Genomic DNA, 15,795 nt, shown 5'->3' with positions numbered 1-15,795 from the left:
ATGCTACAATGTCAGCGGCAGTTATCTTTTATCGTTCATTGCAACTGTTATTTTGTAACAATTATAAGCGTTACAATTTTCTGTTTTTCATATATTTTCATCCTTGTAAACACCTTTTGAGCAATGGAAAATTCCTTTGAGTGTGTTTCACCATGCGGAGCTAGAACCCATCACTGGGATAACGGAGGAAGTTGTTTTTCACCCATGTGGTAATTAAATTAATTCTTTTATAACTATTTCCATAGAATTTAATTGTTTTATGATTTCTATTAATTATTTGTTATTTTGTCTGATGTCGCATGCTTAGTTTTAATAACTTTTGATGCGTCATGCTCACAAATTACACCTAATGTTTTATGAAATCTACTTTGGCAAAGAATAGAGTTAATATTACTTTTATTTTGAGCTATAATTGCCTAGGATTAATTTCTGAACCACTTGAATATGAAAAACAATGAAATCCCGAGTCCTAGTAAATTCTTCATCCTGTGATAATATTTTGTATATAATTTCTTATTTTTAGTATTTTTATATTTAAGCCTAGAATCAATTCAACAAAGTCCGAGTGAACGACAACCTTATTTACCACTATCTAAAATTCGACCAATTTTTGGCGCCGCTGCCTGGGATTTGTTTATAGATTTGTTTTTAAGTTTTATTTTATTTGTTCTTTTTTACGCGTTTTGGTATTTTTGTTTGCTTTAAGATTTGGAGCTAAGCTAAAGGAAAAGAGAAAGTGCTGAAAAGAAAGGAAAAGCCCCAAAAGGAAAGAAAACAGAAATCCAAAAGGAGTGAAGAAGAAGATTTTGTAAATAATTTTATTTTTATTTATTTTAGAAACTGTAATTAAGGTTTTGATTTTTGTAATATTATATTTCTGGACATTTTTCTTCTTCTTTTCTTTTGGACATTGAACATTGGACTTTATTTTTAAACCCTACGGAAGGGTAGTTTTAAATAAACTGCTTGTAGAGAAGGACGACGATTACGATATCGCCTCGGCCTCTCGGGTTCGTACATGACATAGGAGTCGTGGCCCGAGTCGACTTCAACGGTTCATCCCCCGTCTGGAACGGGAGGTAAGAATTCTAAACACCCGCGAATCCCCTGTCAGCGGGTTTACTGGATGATTTCCTATGCATATATGTTGAGGACCTGAAATCAGATTTAATTTTCTAGTAAAGGGCAAGGCCTGGCCAAATCAACATAAGGACTCGGATTTCATCACTGTTTCCTTCTTGCCCGCTTAGGAACACGTAACCTACGCGAACCTAAGCCTTAAAATTTGGATTAGAACGAGACCGATAGGGTAACGAGCTTATTAGGAAAGTCGTTCGGAAAATATTGGTTACTCTTTTGAGCATACTTTGAAGTTCATGATGGTTTCTGTGAGTTGAATACGCCGCCTTGTAACGCCGGTGAAGCCTTGGGTATCAAAGCTCCACTGAGCTTCCCTCGTCTCTATTCAACTTACTTTAACTCGGATTGATTCCAGAGAGGTTTGCTCAGATTGTAACGAATTCCTTTTCGAAAGAATAAAAGCTGGTCTAGAAACAATCTAAGGGAACCATCATGCTTTTTGTTTATTAGATAAAATAGGCTTGTTGTGGTCGAGTCAGCCTCCTTTGTGTTTGTTTAGAATTCCCTTGCAGTTAGGATGTCGAACTTGTATAGCCAATACAATGATTATTCGACTGAGCAACATGAACATTATTCTTTTTATGACCATAGTGTGAATAGTGGTTGGGAACACCAAACTTTTGAAGATTATGGATCATACCATGGTGAGCCAAATTACTATTCACATGAATACCGGTCATAGGAGCAAAATTCATATAATTCCTCTTCTCTAGATGAGGCACGTAAGATACTTGAGTCAACGCGTAAGTTACATGAGTCGACACATAAGTCAGCGGACACAGATGACTTAGTTATAGACGAAAAAACTGTAACAATGAGTGAACCTTCTTTAGAAGATTACCTCAAGAAGTTAGCTGAGTCAACATGTAAGTTAACTGAGTCGACACGTTAGTTTGCTGAGTCAACACGTAGGCTTGAGTTAGAGACGGAAGAAAGAATTGCTCGAATTACACTGAATTGCCAATACATTGCTTCAAAAATCAACCTTGAAAGTGAAGAAAATTTTTTATTTACATAATCAAGATGACAAGGATAGATTTGGAAGCAATACTTTAGATGAGGTTCAACCATTTTCATGTTATTATGATTATGATGAGGATAGTGCTGATGAAGAATCTGAAATATTTAGGCATAGTGATCAGGAATTTGTTACTCCAATTGAGTTTGATAATGATAATGATATTTCTGGTTCAAATACCGAGAATTTTAATTATTATCCACCTATTCAAAAGGATGGGGATTTGACTAGAGATAATACCGTTTTAGACGATGTTGTACTTCCTTTTGATTACGAAGCCAATGATGGTTTAGAGGAACGAGTTTATTTTGAGTAGTGATTTAGAAACAACAGTCTTAGACAAAGAAAGTAAACTCGTAAAAATGAGTGAGGATGCACCTGATTACAACTTAGAAGAATCAATTGACCATTTTCAGGAATCTGATGACCTAGAAATTAGGGAAGTTGTGACTAGTCTTTCTAGAGACACTGAAAACTCTAAGTTTGGGGGTGATCATCATTCTCCATGTGATTTAACTCTTAGAAATGTCCCTCACTTGGGACTTGACATATGTGCCTCAACCATTTTACAAGATTATCTTCATACGCATTTTCCCGAACCTAATAATGTCCAGGAAGAAGTTCAGTTGTTAGAAACCCATCCTCTGGTTGATGTGGTTTACCCAGGCTATGATACCCAGATTGATTTTCTTTTCCCACCAAAAACTTTTATTCCAATTGTGGGAACGTTTGAATTTGAAATGTGTCAATTATTGAGTTTTGAGACTAAACCTAATTACTTTAGGAGATTAGGGTCCACACATTTGTTTAAGAAAGACCACCTCTTTCATTGTAATCAGCTGTGTGAGTCAAATATGATTGACTTAGAAGATCCTCAATTATTCAGGCTTTTGTTATGCGCTTCTAAGTTCTTAATTGAGTATTTCCAGACTTTTCAGCCTGATCTTCAGAATGCCTTGGAGGAAATCCAACCGATGAAAACTTTTTATTTAGACCCTTTTATAGAGCCTGAACCTGAACCACAACTAGATATAGTTTTCTTAATAAAGGGTATGTTCGATATCTTCTTGGTCTGTTGCAGTTTCCTCTTCTTGTGGGTAACACTTTTTGATCCAGATGACCCACAGTTATTCCATCTACTGCTATATGATTCTATGAGGTGATTAATTACTTCCGATGTCTGGATGAAGACTTTAAACTTAGCACTTCTTGGGAGGTAACTCAATCTCATGCAACACGGTAATATCTTTCCTTAACTCTTTTGCTTCGAGTGGTAACAATTTCTCCTCGTTCATGCTTTTAATTTTATCTTTAGAACATTGAGGACAATGTTAGATTTAAGTTTGGGGGTATGGGAGAAATTTTTTAGATGCAATAAATAAACTCAAAAGCATAGAAATTTATGTTTATTAAGGTTGGCACTAACCAATCTAAGTGGATGGGAACATCTTGGTTATAGGAGTTGAGGAACCAATCTGATTAGATGGAAACATCTAAAGAGTCTATTCATAAAATCACAGAGCTCAGGTGTTAGAATTAAAAAAAATGGTAGTTTCGCCATATCTCGTTGAATCCTAATCCTTCTGTTTTTATTTTTTAAGTGATTTTGTGGGGCACACGATTCAAGTTGTTACCATTGCTAGGGTGAAATAGAGTGATTGAGATACCAAAAAAAAAAAAAAAAAAAAAAGAGACCATACCATCAGATCAACCGGAATAAATTCAATAAAGTCGACAACTGGTGCCCTTGTATATGCCAGTTGTGTTTACCTAGAGTTAGGTTTATCGACCACTGGTTCTCTTGTATTTGCCAGTTGTGTTGATATTAATCAGACCGGTATCTCAGTCCATTAGGATAGGTTCATCTTGGCAGAGGCCTTCAAACAGATATGAGAAACACCGTTCACTTTAAACCATCTATTTTTCTATTTATCCATTTTCTTAATCTTTCCATATGATTGGTTGACTCCGGTTATGATGTCTAGAAACTATCTGAGTAGAGCTCTGTCACTTATATATGAATTATAGTATGTTGAGTGCAAACTCGTGTACATTAATTGGAATTTCGCATCAGGGTACTTCCTCATATAGTCAATGTATGTATGCCAACCAAGGAGATTCTTTAGTGCCTTCCAAGGTTCTGCGTAGATATCTAGGGTCCAGAGTAATGGTTTTGTGGGTACACCTATGGTAAACCCTCCCGAGACTATATCTCGGTCACTAGGGCCACTTAGTGAGTTAGGATTTTATTTTTCTAGATTAGTTTTGCTCGAGGACTAGCAAATAATAAGTTTGGGAGTATTTGATAGACACATTTTTGTGTCTAATGTGTCCTCAATGTTCTGTATTGTTGGTACTCGATTTCGTACTTATTATGGTGTTCTATGTGTTTGTAGGTATTTTTGGGAAATAAACATTTTTGGAAAATTCGGCTCGAAAAGTTGCTCGGGGGACCCCCGGAGAAGTACTAAAGGCACCCTCATTTTGGAATACGTCAACACTAAACAGACGCGTGATGAACTAAAACATGGAACAAATATATTTTCGTTTCACTCACTGTTGGTGTTACTGTGGGAAAGATGCGTGCAATAAAGGAGAATACTAACTGGCAATTTTACAGTATTGATGGGGAGATATTTTACAGCTCAATCATGCGTGCAGAAAAGAAAAAATAGGAAATTATTCCCGAGAATAATATTCCTTCACTTTGAAGATTTTGAGGAGTAATTGGTGATATTTGGAGGTGTTGTTGGGTTATAAGTAACTTCTGAGATGTAAGAGAGGGGTTATGGAGAGTTTGGGAGAAGTTTAGATCGAGAACAGAGTGAAAAATCAAGTGGCAGGAAAATAGTTTTCTGCTGGTGCGTGAAGAACATTAGACCCTACAAAACTGTCGTTTATGCTACAGTGTCAGCGGCAATTATCTTTTATCGTTCATTGCAACTGTTATTTTGTAACAATTATAAGCGTTACAATTTTCTGTTTTTCATATATTTTCATCCTTGTAAACACCTTTTGAGCAATGGAAAATTTCTTTGAGTGTGTTTTCACCACGCGGAGCTAGAACCCATCACTGGGACAATGGAGGAAGTTGTTTTTCACCCATGTGGTAATTAAATTAATTCTTTTATAAATATTTGCATAGAATTTAATTATTTTATGATTTCTATTAATTATTTTGTCTGATGTCGCATGCTTAGTTTTAATTACTTTTGATGCGTCATGCTCACAACTTACAACTAATGTTTTATGAAATCTACTTTGGCAAAGAATAGAGTTAATATTACTTTTATTTTGAGCTATAATTGCCTAGGATTAATTTTTGAACCACTTGAATATGAAAAACAATGAAATCCTGAGTTCCAGTAAATTCTTCATCTTGTGACAATATTTTGTATATAATTTCTTATTTTTAGTATTTTTATATTTAAGCCTAGAATCAATTCAACAAAGTCCGAGTGAACGACAACCTTATTTACCACTATCTAAAATTAAATCACGGCTGGTGCATCTCCTTCATTCACTTCTTCTTGATCTTCAGTTTCATCTTCATTTGATGAAGTTGGTTTCTCTGCTTTAGAAGAAGGTGGATTCGACGAAGATTGACCTAGCTTTTCTTTATGTTTCATGGTTTTATACAATTAATTTAATCGACGACGAATTTTTTTTGGATCGACGATTAATCGTTTCAAACGAAGAATGGAAGAAGAAAAAGAAAGAAAACAGAGAGAGGAGAGTGTGGGAAGAAGAAGGAGAAGAAATAGGAGAGTGAGGGACGATTTTTTTTTCTTTTAATGATTTTCATTTTATTTTTCTTTTAATGATTTTTCAGTTTTTTTTATTAGATTAATTAGTTAATGGAAGGGTAGAAAGGTAATAAGTGAAAATGATTGAGGGTATTTTTAAACTTTTACATAAATCTGGTCTCCCCCATAAAGTTTTGGCTCCAATTAGTAGTTTAAGTCCCAAAATTCTGGCCCCTTACAGTCCCAATAATAGGATTCTTTCTTTTTTATAGTAAGATACAAAGGATTACAAACAGACACACTTTATAGGGTTAACAAAGAAATCTGAAAAATTGAAAAAAGTTTATCTAAGGTTCTGAGAAAATTATCGAAAATGAAATTTGAAGAGCGGCTTGAGAGATTAGCCCACACGATCGGTAAAGTAAAGTATTTTGAGAACTTGTAAAATGTTCGTATTTTATTACGCACTAAAAACAATCACTAATGGTATCAACACGTTTGATAAGAGCAGTCACTCGCGTCCGCTTCAGTGGGACCCAAAGGCAATCATTTTTCTTTTATTTTTTTGATAGGAAAATAACTTTATATTAAACACTTAAAACTGTTACATCAGTTTTATTTTTCACCAGAGGTCTATTTAGAAATTCTGGAGGATAAAAATAGCAGACATTATGAGTTAGTGATCCTGATTTTTTTGCTAGAGTGTCAGCTACTTCGTTCGCCTCTCTCTTAACATGTTTACAGGACCAAAACTCAAAGTTTTTAAAAATCGAAATGCATTCTTGGACCACACTATTTGTAGTCCAGTTTATTGAACCTAATTTGCCATTAATGGCATTCACTACATTGCTACAATCTCCAGAAATTTGATTTTTTTTCCTTAGCCCACTTAATAGTTTTTAGGGCAGCAACAACTTCAGCTTTCTCTTTATCTACTGCCTTTGCAATCCCACATTTTTCTCCACAGAAGGCACCTGTATCAGAACACAAAATCAGTTCATATCCCATAAGTTGATTATATGATACGAAGGAGGCATCAAAGATTAGCTTCAAGTAATTTGTGGAAGGGGGTTCACAACTAACATTTCTATTAACTGGTTTATTCACAGTGACTGGCTTTATTGATCTTTCACAATCACGAATGAATTCCTTTACAGAATTTATAAAACCCAGAGGGGTTGAGATGCTTATTGTCAAAAACAGCAGCACATATGTGCTTCCATATCCACCAGAGAACACAACAGATATATCTTACTCTAATCTGCTTAGCTTGAGTTCATAAATTATTAGCATTGAACAGATCAGATAACCAATCACAAAGATTAAAGTTTATATTAGTACCTATTAAAGTATGTGATGTGATTTCAAATTGAGTTGTAGTAAAAAGTTCGTTGAGACTTGTGAAAGCAAGGATTTTAGATTTAGTGAAATTTAAAAACAAACAAAACTTAATTCAAGATTATTAGGAATAACCAAGACACTGATTCCACTATTACACATGAAAATAAATTATGGAAAATAATCCAAAACTCTAATTATCTTTTAAGTCCCTTATTTCTTAATTCACAATTAATCAAACATATTCTCAAATATTAATTGTATTCCCCAAGCATAGACTATCAATTGCTTAAACAAAGTATAATCTATCAAATTGAATCACAAATAATTAAGAAAATTATATAAACATTTAAAAACTCTGCAAGAGCAGTGATTGCGTGAATTATAATTAAAAATTAGAGAAAATGAAATAGTTACCCATTATTCATGCGTGAATAGCTTCCTCATTGCGTTGGTTGTGGGAGAATTAGCTCATCATCATGTTGGAAACACACTCAAAATTCATTTTTATTGCTCAAAGGGTGTTTACAAAGATGAAATGGAGAAAAACTATTAAAAACCGGGTTTGCAACAGTTATAAGTGTTACAAATTGAACAGAACGATAGAACAGAGTACTGTCGCTGATTCTCGACCCTCGCCTGTGTGTCGTTTCCACTGTTGAGAAACGACTGTTGTTGCGCGCCTAATGTTCTTGGTGTTCTTCACAGCAGCAGAAATGGTGATTCTTCTGCAACTCGACTTTCACAGCTCTGTAATCTCCCCCAAACTCTCCGTGATCTTTTCTCTGACATCCCATCATCTAATTTATACTCGACAGCCTCCAAATCTCCTCGTTTAACGCAGAATATCCTCTCTTTAATTCGTTATTCTCCACTGTCATCACACGAAGAAAACTTCCTTTTTTCTTCTCTGTTTTTGATTCTCACGCATATTTTGCAGCTCAACACACTCTAGATTATTGAAAACATGTCTCAGAAGAGGTGGGACACGTTGTAAACACGCCAGATAGAGTTAACTCTCGAGTATTTTTCTCCGTGAATATTTTCTCCCTGTTTTGGATTAAACACCAATCATCTAGCCATGTTTGGTCGATTCTAAGGACTTTACCAGTCCTGTTTAACTCCATAAAGCCCAATCCAACTAAATCCAACGATTAAATCTCCCAAAATTCTCTCTAATTCCAAACTGAACTTTCCGGCAGGGAATAAACCCGAGAATGATATTTTCTCCAAATTCGTGATTCCAGCCAACTATGATCGAAACAAAGACCCAAACCAGACCTGTTAAGCTTAATCACGTCTTCCCAATCAATTCCAACCATTTAGTCTCACTGATTCCCGCTAATTTCTGGAATTTGAATGATGAAGATGGATGCCCCCTATCCTGAGTTGGGGTGCGAATGGCCTTAGGTTCCAAATAGTAAAGAAGATGCCCCTTAGCAACTGGGCGCCCCTTAGTAATTAAGGTGCCCCTTAACCAACATTGAGAGTCCGAATAACATGTGTCCTCTGGGTGTCTTTATCAACTATTCGAGCCGAAATTTCCAAAAATGTTTATTTCCTATAGAAGACTTAAAACAAGATAATTAGTGATAAAATGAGTCATATCTAATGTAGTTATGGGTGAACATGCGTCGCACTTTCGTGCTCATCGGTATGATCAAGAGAAAACCATAATCTTTTAGTGACAGGGCAATCAATATATAGATGCTGACAAGTTTCATCAGTGTGTTTACACAAAGGGCAGATAGGTTACTTACTACCTTGTGTAACTTATCTCTAGTAGCCACAGAGTTGTGCATAAATCTTCATATAAAGTGAAGAATTTTGAGGGGAAGTTGGATTTTCCATAACATCTTCCAGGGAAAACTTGGAACATTAAAATTTTGGAGTCTTAGAGAATCCTGCAATAAAATGTTATATGTCGATTTTACATTAAAACATCTATTTCTAGTTCCTAACCATCTAACTTGATCCTTACCAATCATAGGAAATCTTATCTTCAGAATCTGTTTAACTATATCATTAGGAAACAAAGCCCGTAACATATTATGATTTCAGTTTTTAGTATAATTATCAATAAGCTGAGAAACTTTAGAAATGCTACTAGAATACATGTCATTAAGCACCCTTTTTTCCTAGACTGGGGACCCATACATCTTTCCAAAAATAAATATTTTCCCCATCTGCAATTTCCCAGCAGTAATGCTGCTTAAAAAGCTCTAGGAAAAAATGCCTCTCCAAATCCAGGAGCCATCACTACTTAGAGTGTCAGATAGAGGATTAAAATCAGGATAATATTTATGGACCATAATTTGAACCCATAGAGCATCATGTTATGTAATTAATCTCCATGCCAATTTTCCCAAAAGAGCCTTATTAAACTGAGCTGATCTCATGATATTAAGACCACCTTTATCCTTAGGACTAGCTACTATGTTCCAAGATTTTGGGTACCATTTCCTACCATTGTTATCCTTATGGTAGATTTTTTTTTTAATACTATCAGTTTTATCAGTAATTTTTTTAGGCATGGGAAACACAGCCGATTGATGGGTAGTTATAGCTCCTAGGACCGTTTGAGAGAGAATAGTTCTCTCTGGTTGGTTAAAATGGCTTGATTTCCACAAAGAAAGTCTACCTCCAAATTTAGACATCATATCCGAAAATGACTCACTTTTGTCATGTTGTAGCAGAAGGGGAACCCCTAAGTACTTGTCTTGCAAGGCCAAATTCTCAATGTTCAGAATTTGAGTAATTGCCTGTTTCACCTGACTATCTGTTTTTACTAAAATCCATAACAGATTTTTCAAAGTTAATAGCTTGACCAGAAGCCTTACTAAAATTATCTAAGAAAGAATTTAAACATCTTACCTCTTTAGGATTGGCTTTAGTAAAAATTAAGCAGTCATCTACAAAAAAGAGATGTGAGACAGCAGGAGCATTTTGACTGACTTTGATACCTTTGATAAGATTTTTGGCTTCAGCATCTAGCAAGTTTTTGGATAAAATATCCATATATATGATAAAAAGGTATGGAGACCGGAGATTTTCATGTCTCAGGCCTCTAGTAGGACAAAACTTTTCACCAGGAACACCATTTAACATAGCAAAAGAAAAAACTGTAGACACACACTGGTTTATTAAATGACACCAGTCATCACAAAATCCTAGAGCTTTAAGACAGTCATGCAAAAAGGACCATTCAATCCTATCAAAAGCCTTAGACATGTCTAATTTCATAGCCATAAGACCTTTATTAGATTTGTGTTTTTTCATGGTATCAATAAGGTCATGAGCAATAACTATATTATCAGTCATGAGTCTGCCTTGCACAAAGGCAGCTTGATAAGGAAAAATGATCTTACCTAGGAGTGTCTTTAACCTATTAGCAAGAATTTTAGATATAATCGTATAAGAGGTATTATACAAGCTAATAGGTATAAAATCATTAGCAATGTTAGGACAATCCACTTTAGGAATAAGTGAAATAAAGTTACGATTGTTTTCTTTTAGGATATATTTACCTTGAAAGAAGCAGTGCATCATCATCTTAACTGTATCTTCACCTACAATATCCCACATACTTTAATAAAATCCCGGAGGAAACCCATCAGGACCTGGAGAGGTCCAGGATTTCATGCTAAATACTACCTCCTTCATCTCCTCACTTGAAGGTAATCTCATAAGACAGGCATTTCTAGCAAACCATTTTAAGAGCCAGGCAAACTTCATTTCTTGTTGTTTCTGGTGGAGTCGTCTATTCGGAGAGAAAAGTATCATAATTAGGTGAAATCTCCTACGACCGCTCGTTTAAAGACTTATGTGGGATCAAAAAGCTCTATGAGTACCGTTGGTGGGAAACTAGATAATAGCAGTATCATTAGTTTTCGATTTGATTTAATTGACTAACGGTTGTTGAAACTTTGATTGCACCTAGTTTTTTTATGCTTGAGAATCTTCTCTTCTGATGTAAGATTCACTCAGACTAGATCAAAGTATATACGTGATCTTTAGAACTGTTGTTAGATCTAAAGACATCTTGTGATAATCCATTGTTAACTAACTCTGTTCTGTGTGTGATTGACCACAAGAGATTCAAGTGGTGTTGTGCATGTTTTGAAGATAAAAAAAGATTTGAAGACGAAGAAGATTTCTTTTTGGTTTTCGTATCTTGTGGATTTAGTGCATAAACCCTGGTCGGCTGGGATCCAACTAGAATCGATTTATCTTTGATAGATCTGATTGATTAGTTGCACGAGATCCGCATTCTCTATATTTCTCTTTGAGATCTATATTGATTGAGTGCGAATTCATACTTGACTAATTTGGTAGTTAAAGTTAGATTGATCCAACCATACAAATGAGTTTATTAGATTAAACGGAAGAGCCTTTGTCAACGACTCATCTATATCTTTAGCAAGATTGATTAGAATGGTTACCAAACAGATTCTTCCTTAGCTATTTGGAATACGATCCAAAGGACTTGATATTCACGTGCGTGACTCTCGAAATCGAAGGCGCAAGGATACTAAGGGAACTAAGTAGCTACGGTTAGTCTACTTAGGTCCCGATGTTTTTCTGCATTTGCGATTTCCTCGTTAACAAAATCTTCCAGTGCCATTTACTTTACTTATCTGCATTATAATTATTTTATTATAATCAAAGTAAATTGCACTTTACGTTAACTCTATAATACTTGATAATGATCCTATAGAGTTTGGTCTTTACCGAACCTATTATCAAGTAACACACTTTGTTGTTGTATTGTCCCGATCTTGTATCCATAGTCAATCACACAAGTTATCTTGTTGTTGTATTGTCTGGATCTCGTATCCATAAACGATCACACGAAGTGTGAACCAAATATTGTATTTCTCGACTTTTTCCATAGACGATCACATTCGGTAGAGGACTTATAAGTTGAAATAAAAATATTGTGGTGTATTTGGGGTACCCTCGTCTTTTCACTTCCACAACAAACCCTTCCTGCATCTAAAGACCTCAACAATCTGAATAAGCTAACGTGGCGGATCATAACCCTTCATGCACCTTTTCGTATCACATATCCTCCAACAAACATAAGTGGTTGTAAAACAACATCATCAATTTACTCAATAAAATTTTCCAAACATTTACATCATCTTAATCTCTAAAGACCTCCCGATGATAATTGTTTCTAATATCAATTAGCACCCATTAGCATCCATTCAAACCAGTCTCTCATTTTGATATCTCCAAATCACAATTCATACTAAACTGGTTCTAAGGACGCTGGCAATGAATTTGTTTAAATTATCACTACAAAAACTACTGTAAGATTGTGAGGCTCCAAAATGATGCAGAAGCAGAATTCAGAGTATCATGAACTCCTTTTATAGCCAGCATCCAAGGACAACACTCAAGGAATGACCAAGAACAAAGACCAATACCAAATACGTATACATAATGGACATCAGCCTCCATAAAAACAGTAGTCTTTTCAAATTAAATGTGTCAGACTCAGTTGGCTCAAGGTAGGACTTACATAGACATATATAGGGTCTTTTCAGAACTAACCTAGAAATGTTATGTCCCCCTCACTATTATAGAAACCCATTACACTTGGATTCTTGGAAGCCAAGTATCTGACTTTTCTCTCTCAAAGTTTCATGTTTCTTCCTTGTTGATCAAAACAGAAAAACCTAAGCTACCACACTAGGTTCCAGAACCTAGAAAAGGACATGAATCACATGACCTAACATAATTGTTATAAACTAATGCCCATTGCCCCACTTTCATCACACTTAAACACAACCTCAACTTCAATATCCTACAAGCACGGTAATTGTAACAAACATTATTAATCAAATTAAAAATCCTATTATAACAGTATAACAAACAACTGAATTAGGATAAGATATTAGACTGGGATTACATGTAATTGACTATTTTTGGTAAAACAAATACTACACCTCCAAGATAATTCTATATCAAATTGCAGTACAAGGCATCACGCAAAATTGGAAACACTGACCTCTGCAATCCAGAATAACATACATGCTCCCTGTTCTTGATAGTAGTTGTTTTTGTAGAGGGATGAAGATCATTCCTCCAGAGGCTCTAACCTGACATGCTTAGTCATTTCAGTGACAAGGGATAGATGATCACCCATGGCAACCTAAGTGGAGCCTCTTCTATATCACCCATCAATAACAGCAGCACCACCTATGTTGAAAATCCTCCAAAAGACAGCAGTATAAGTTCCTTTCCCATCTCGAGGAGGATATGAAGTCATAGAAGCACCAGCATACGACCTTCATTTTTCTAAAAAAACAAACAAACAAAAACACAGTATAACAAACATATTTAATCAAAATTTCCCCCGAATCAGAAAAAAAAAACCCTTAATTTTCCCTAAATTTTATGAACCCTATAAATAAAATTTCATTTCATTATTAGATTAACACAATTAAACATGTAATTTGGGCAAAATGAAGGTCTGGGTTTGATTTTACTTACTTGTTTGTACTGTTTATAGCTCCGATTTACTTATTTAACTTCAATTGCTCCTTTTTTCTTCTTAAAATCTCTGAACCAGCAAATTCGCCTCTAATCTTCTTTTATTAACTCTTCATAATCATCACATCTAAGCAATAAGCGTTCATCTCGAGCTAATATAGAAGATACCCGAGTTTTTTTTCCTATGAATCTCTAGATCGCCTCTCTGCGTTTCTGGTATTTTTGCTAAAAGACCTAAACTAAAAATAAGATTGACGATGGGCGACGATAAGAAGAGAAGATATACGTGTGTGGTATTTTCGGACAAAACGTGTAAGATTTCAAATCCGTTTGATTTCGTTGAGATTTTTTTTTTTTTTGAATAAGGCATTGCATAGAAGAAAACTAGCACTCCGAAGGAGGCTCAATTACATCCGAAGTAGAGCAATCTAATATAGAGAGTTGTGTAGTTCTCCTTATATTAGATTTATTTACTGCCAGTTTTTTTAAGATACATGTTGGAGGGGTCATACCCCAGTCTGTAACAAAAGTTAGTTTTTTAGCAAACTTAGCAAGAGAGTCTGCTACTTCATTTCCTAGTCTGGGCACAAAATGAAAACCCAAAAAGTTATGACTTTCGCTAATGATTTTAGATGCTTCATCCAGTAAAGCTTTACTTCTCCATGAAACCTCGGAGCGCTTTCCTTGCAAGTAGTTGAAACAGCTTTCACAATCTCCTTCAATGCTGAAATCTTTGAAGTTTTTTTCCTTCGCCCAAACTGCTGCCTAGTACACTCCTATTGCTTCTGCTTCTTGTGGATCTGTTGATAGTGACGGTCCTGCTCTGCCTCCTTTGAAGATTCTTGTATCATTACGTAAAATTATAGCAAAACTTGAGGGGGTTATATCAGAATCCCAAGCTGCATCAATGTTGATTTTTTGTGTGTTATCATCTGGAGCTATCCAAGACGGTTTGGGAGTAGCAGGTTTCTTTGTCTGTTTAATAGGTTTAGATTGGTTCTTAGTCCAAAAAGATAGATGTCGTTGAATATCCTGAGATAATTGTGTTGTTGTTCTAGTTTTAGATTCAAAGACCTTGTTACACTTTTCTTTCCAGATCATCCACATTTTTGTTAGAATTAGTTCTATAGATATATCTTGTCTTGGGTTTTTAATCCATTCCTTATAAGTATCTAGTAAGGAAGTAGAGGGATCTAGTTGTAAAGAGATAGGGTTAGGAGTCATTTCCCATATTTCTTTAGCATATGGACAGTGGAAGAATAGATGCTCAGCTGATTCTAGATCTTCTCCGCACATCGTACAATTTGGATTAATATCCTCTACTTTACCGTAAAGATTTACATTCGTCGCAATGACATTTTGCAGACATTTCCATAGAAAAACTTAACTCTTTGAGGCACTTCTAATTTCCAAATAGATTTCGAGAAAAAGTCGGGTAGAAGAAGGCTTGTTATTTCTGTTCCTGGTTCATTCAACTTTTCATACATAGATTTAACAGTAAATTCTCCATTGGTAGTCAGTTTCCATCTTAGTTGGTCTTGTTTTAGGCTTCCATCAAAATCAAGAAAGAGGCTCATGTTTTAGAATTATAGCCGCTATGTCTTCAGGGAAAGAGTTTTTTACGAGGGTAATGTTCCAGGATAGCGACTTAGGAAGAAAAAGATCAGCTACTAGGGATAGGTGGTTGTTGGATGAGTTCTTAAATTCTAGGAAAGAAGAAGTTAGACCTGGAATCCAGTTATCCATACAAATGTTAACGCTTAAACCATCTCCTATTTCCCAAATACTATGTTTTTGGATTAGCTCAAGTCCCTGGCAGATACATTTCCAACTCCAAGAGCTTCTAGTAGAGGGTTTAATTCTGAGAGGGGATTTCTTATTTTTGAAATACCTATTTCTCATAGTTTTTGCCCAAAGTGAGTCTTTCTCTTTGATTAGTCTCCATGCCAATTTAGCTAGCATTGCCAGATTAAATTTATGGGCATACCTAAAGCCCAAACCTCTCTTATGGATAGGTTTGCAAAGGCTTGGCCAGGCTTTCGGATAAAGTAC

The 15,795-nt window shown here is 35.3% G+C and overlaps 1 long non-coding RNA gene across 1 annotated transcript; it reads right to left on the bottom strand.

Moving 5' to 3' along the window:
- Positions 1-13,066: 13,066 nt before the first annotated feature.
- Positions 13,067-14,083, bottom strand: LOC113321275. The gene is made up of 2 exons (XR_003346586.1): positions 13,744-14,083; positions 13,067-13,548 (listed from the first exon to the last, which is right to left on the bottom strand). It is a non-coding gene; the product is annotated as an uncharacterized LOC113321275 (long non-coding RNA).
- Between the last annotated feature and the right edge of the window lie 1,712 nt (positions 14,084-15,795).

Source organism: Papaver somniferum, chromosome 11, assembly GCF_003573695.1.
Source record: "Papaver somniferum cultivar HN1 chromosome 11, ASM357369v1, whole genome shotgun sequence".
NCBI classification, from domain to species: domain Eukaryota; kingdom Viridiplantae; phylum Streptophyta; class Magnoliopsida; order Ranunculales; family Papaveraceae; genus Papaver; species Papaver somniferum.
This window is presented reverse-complemented; position numbering and strand designations above follow the sequence as displayed.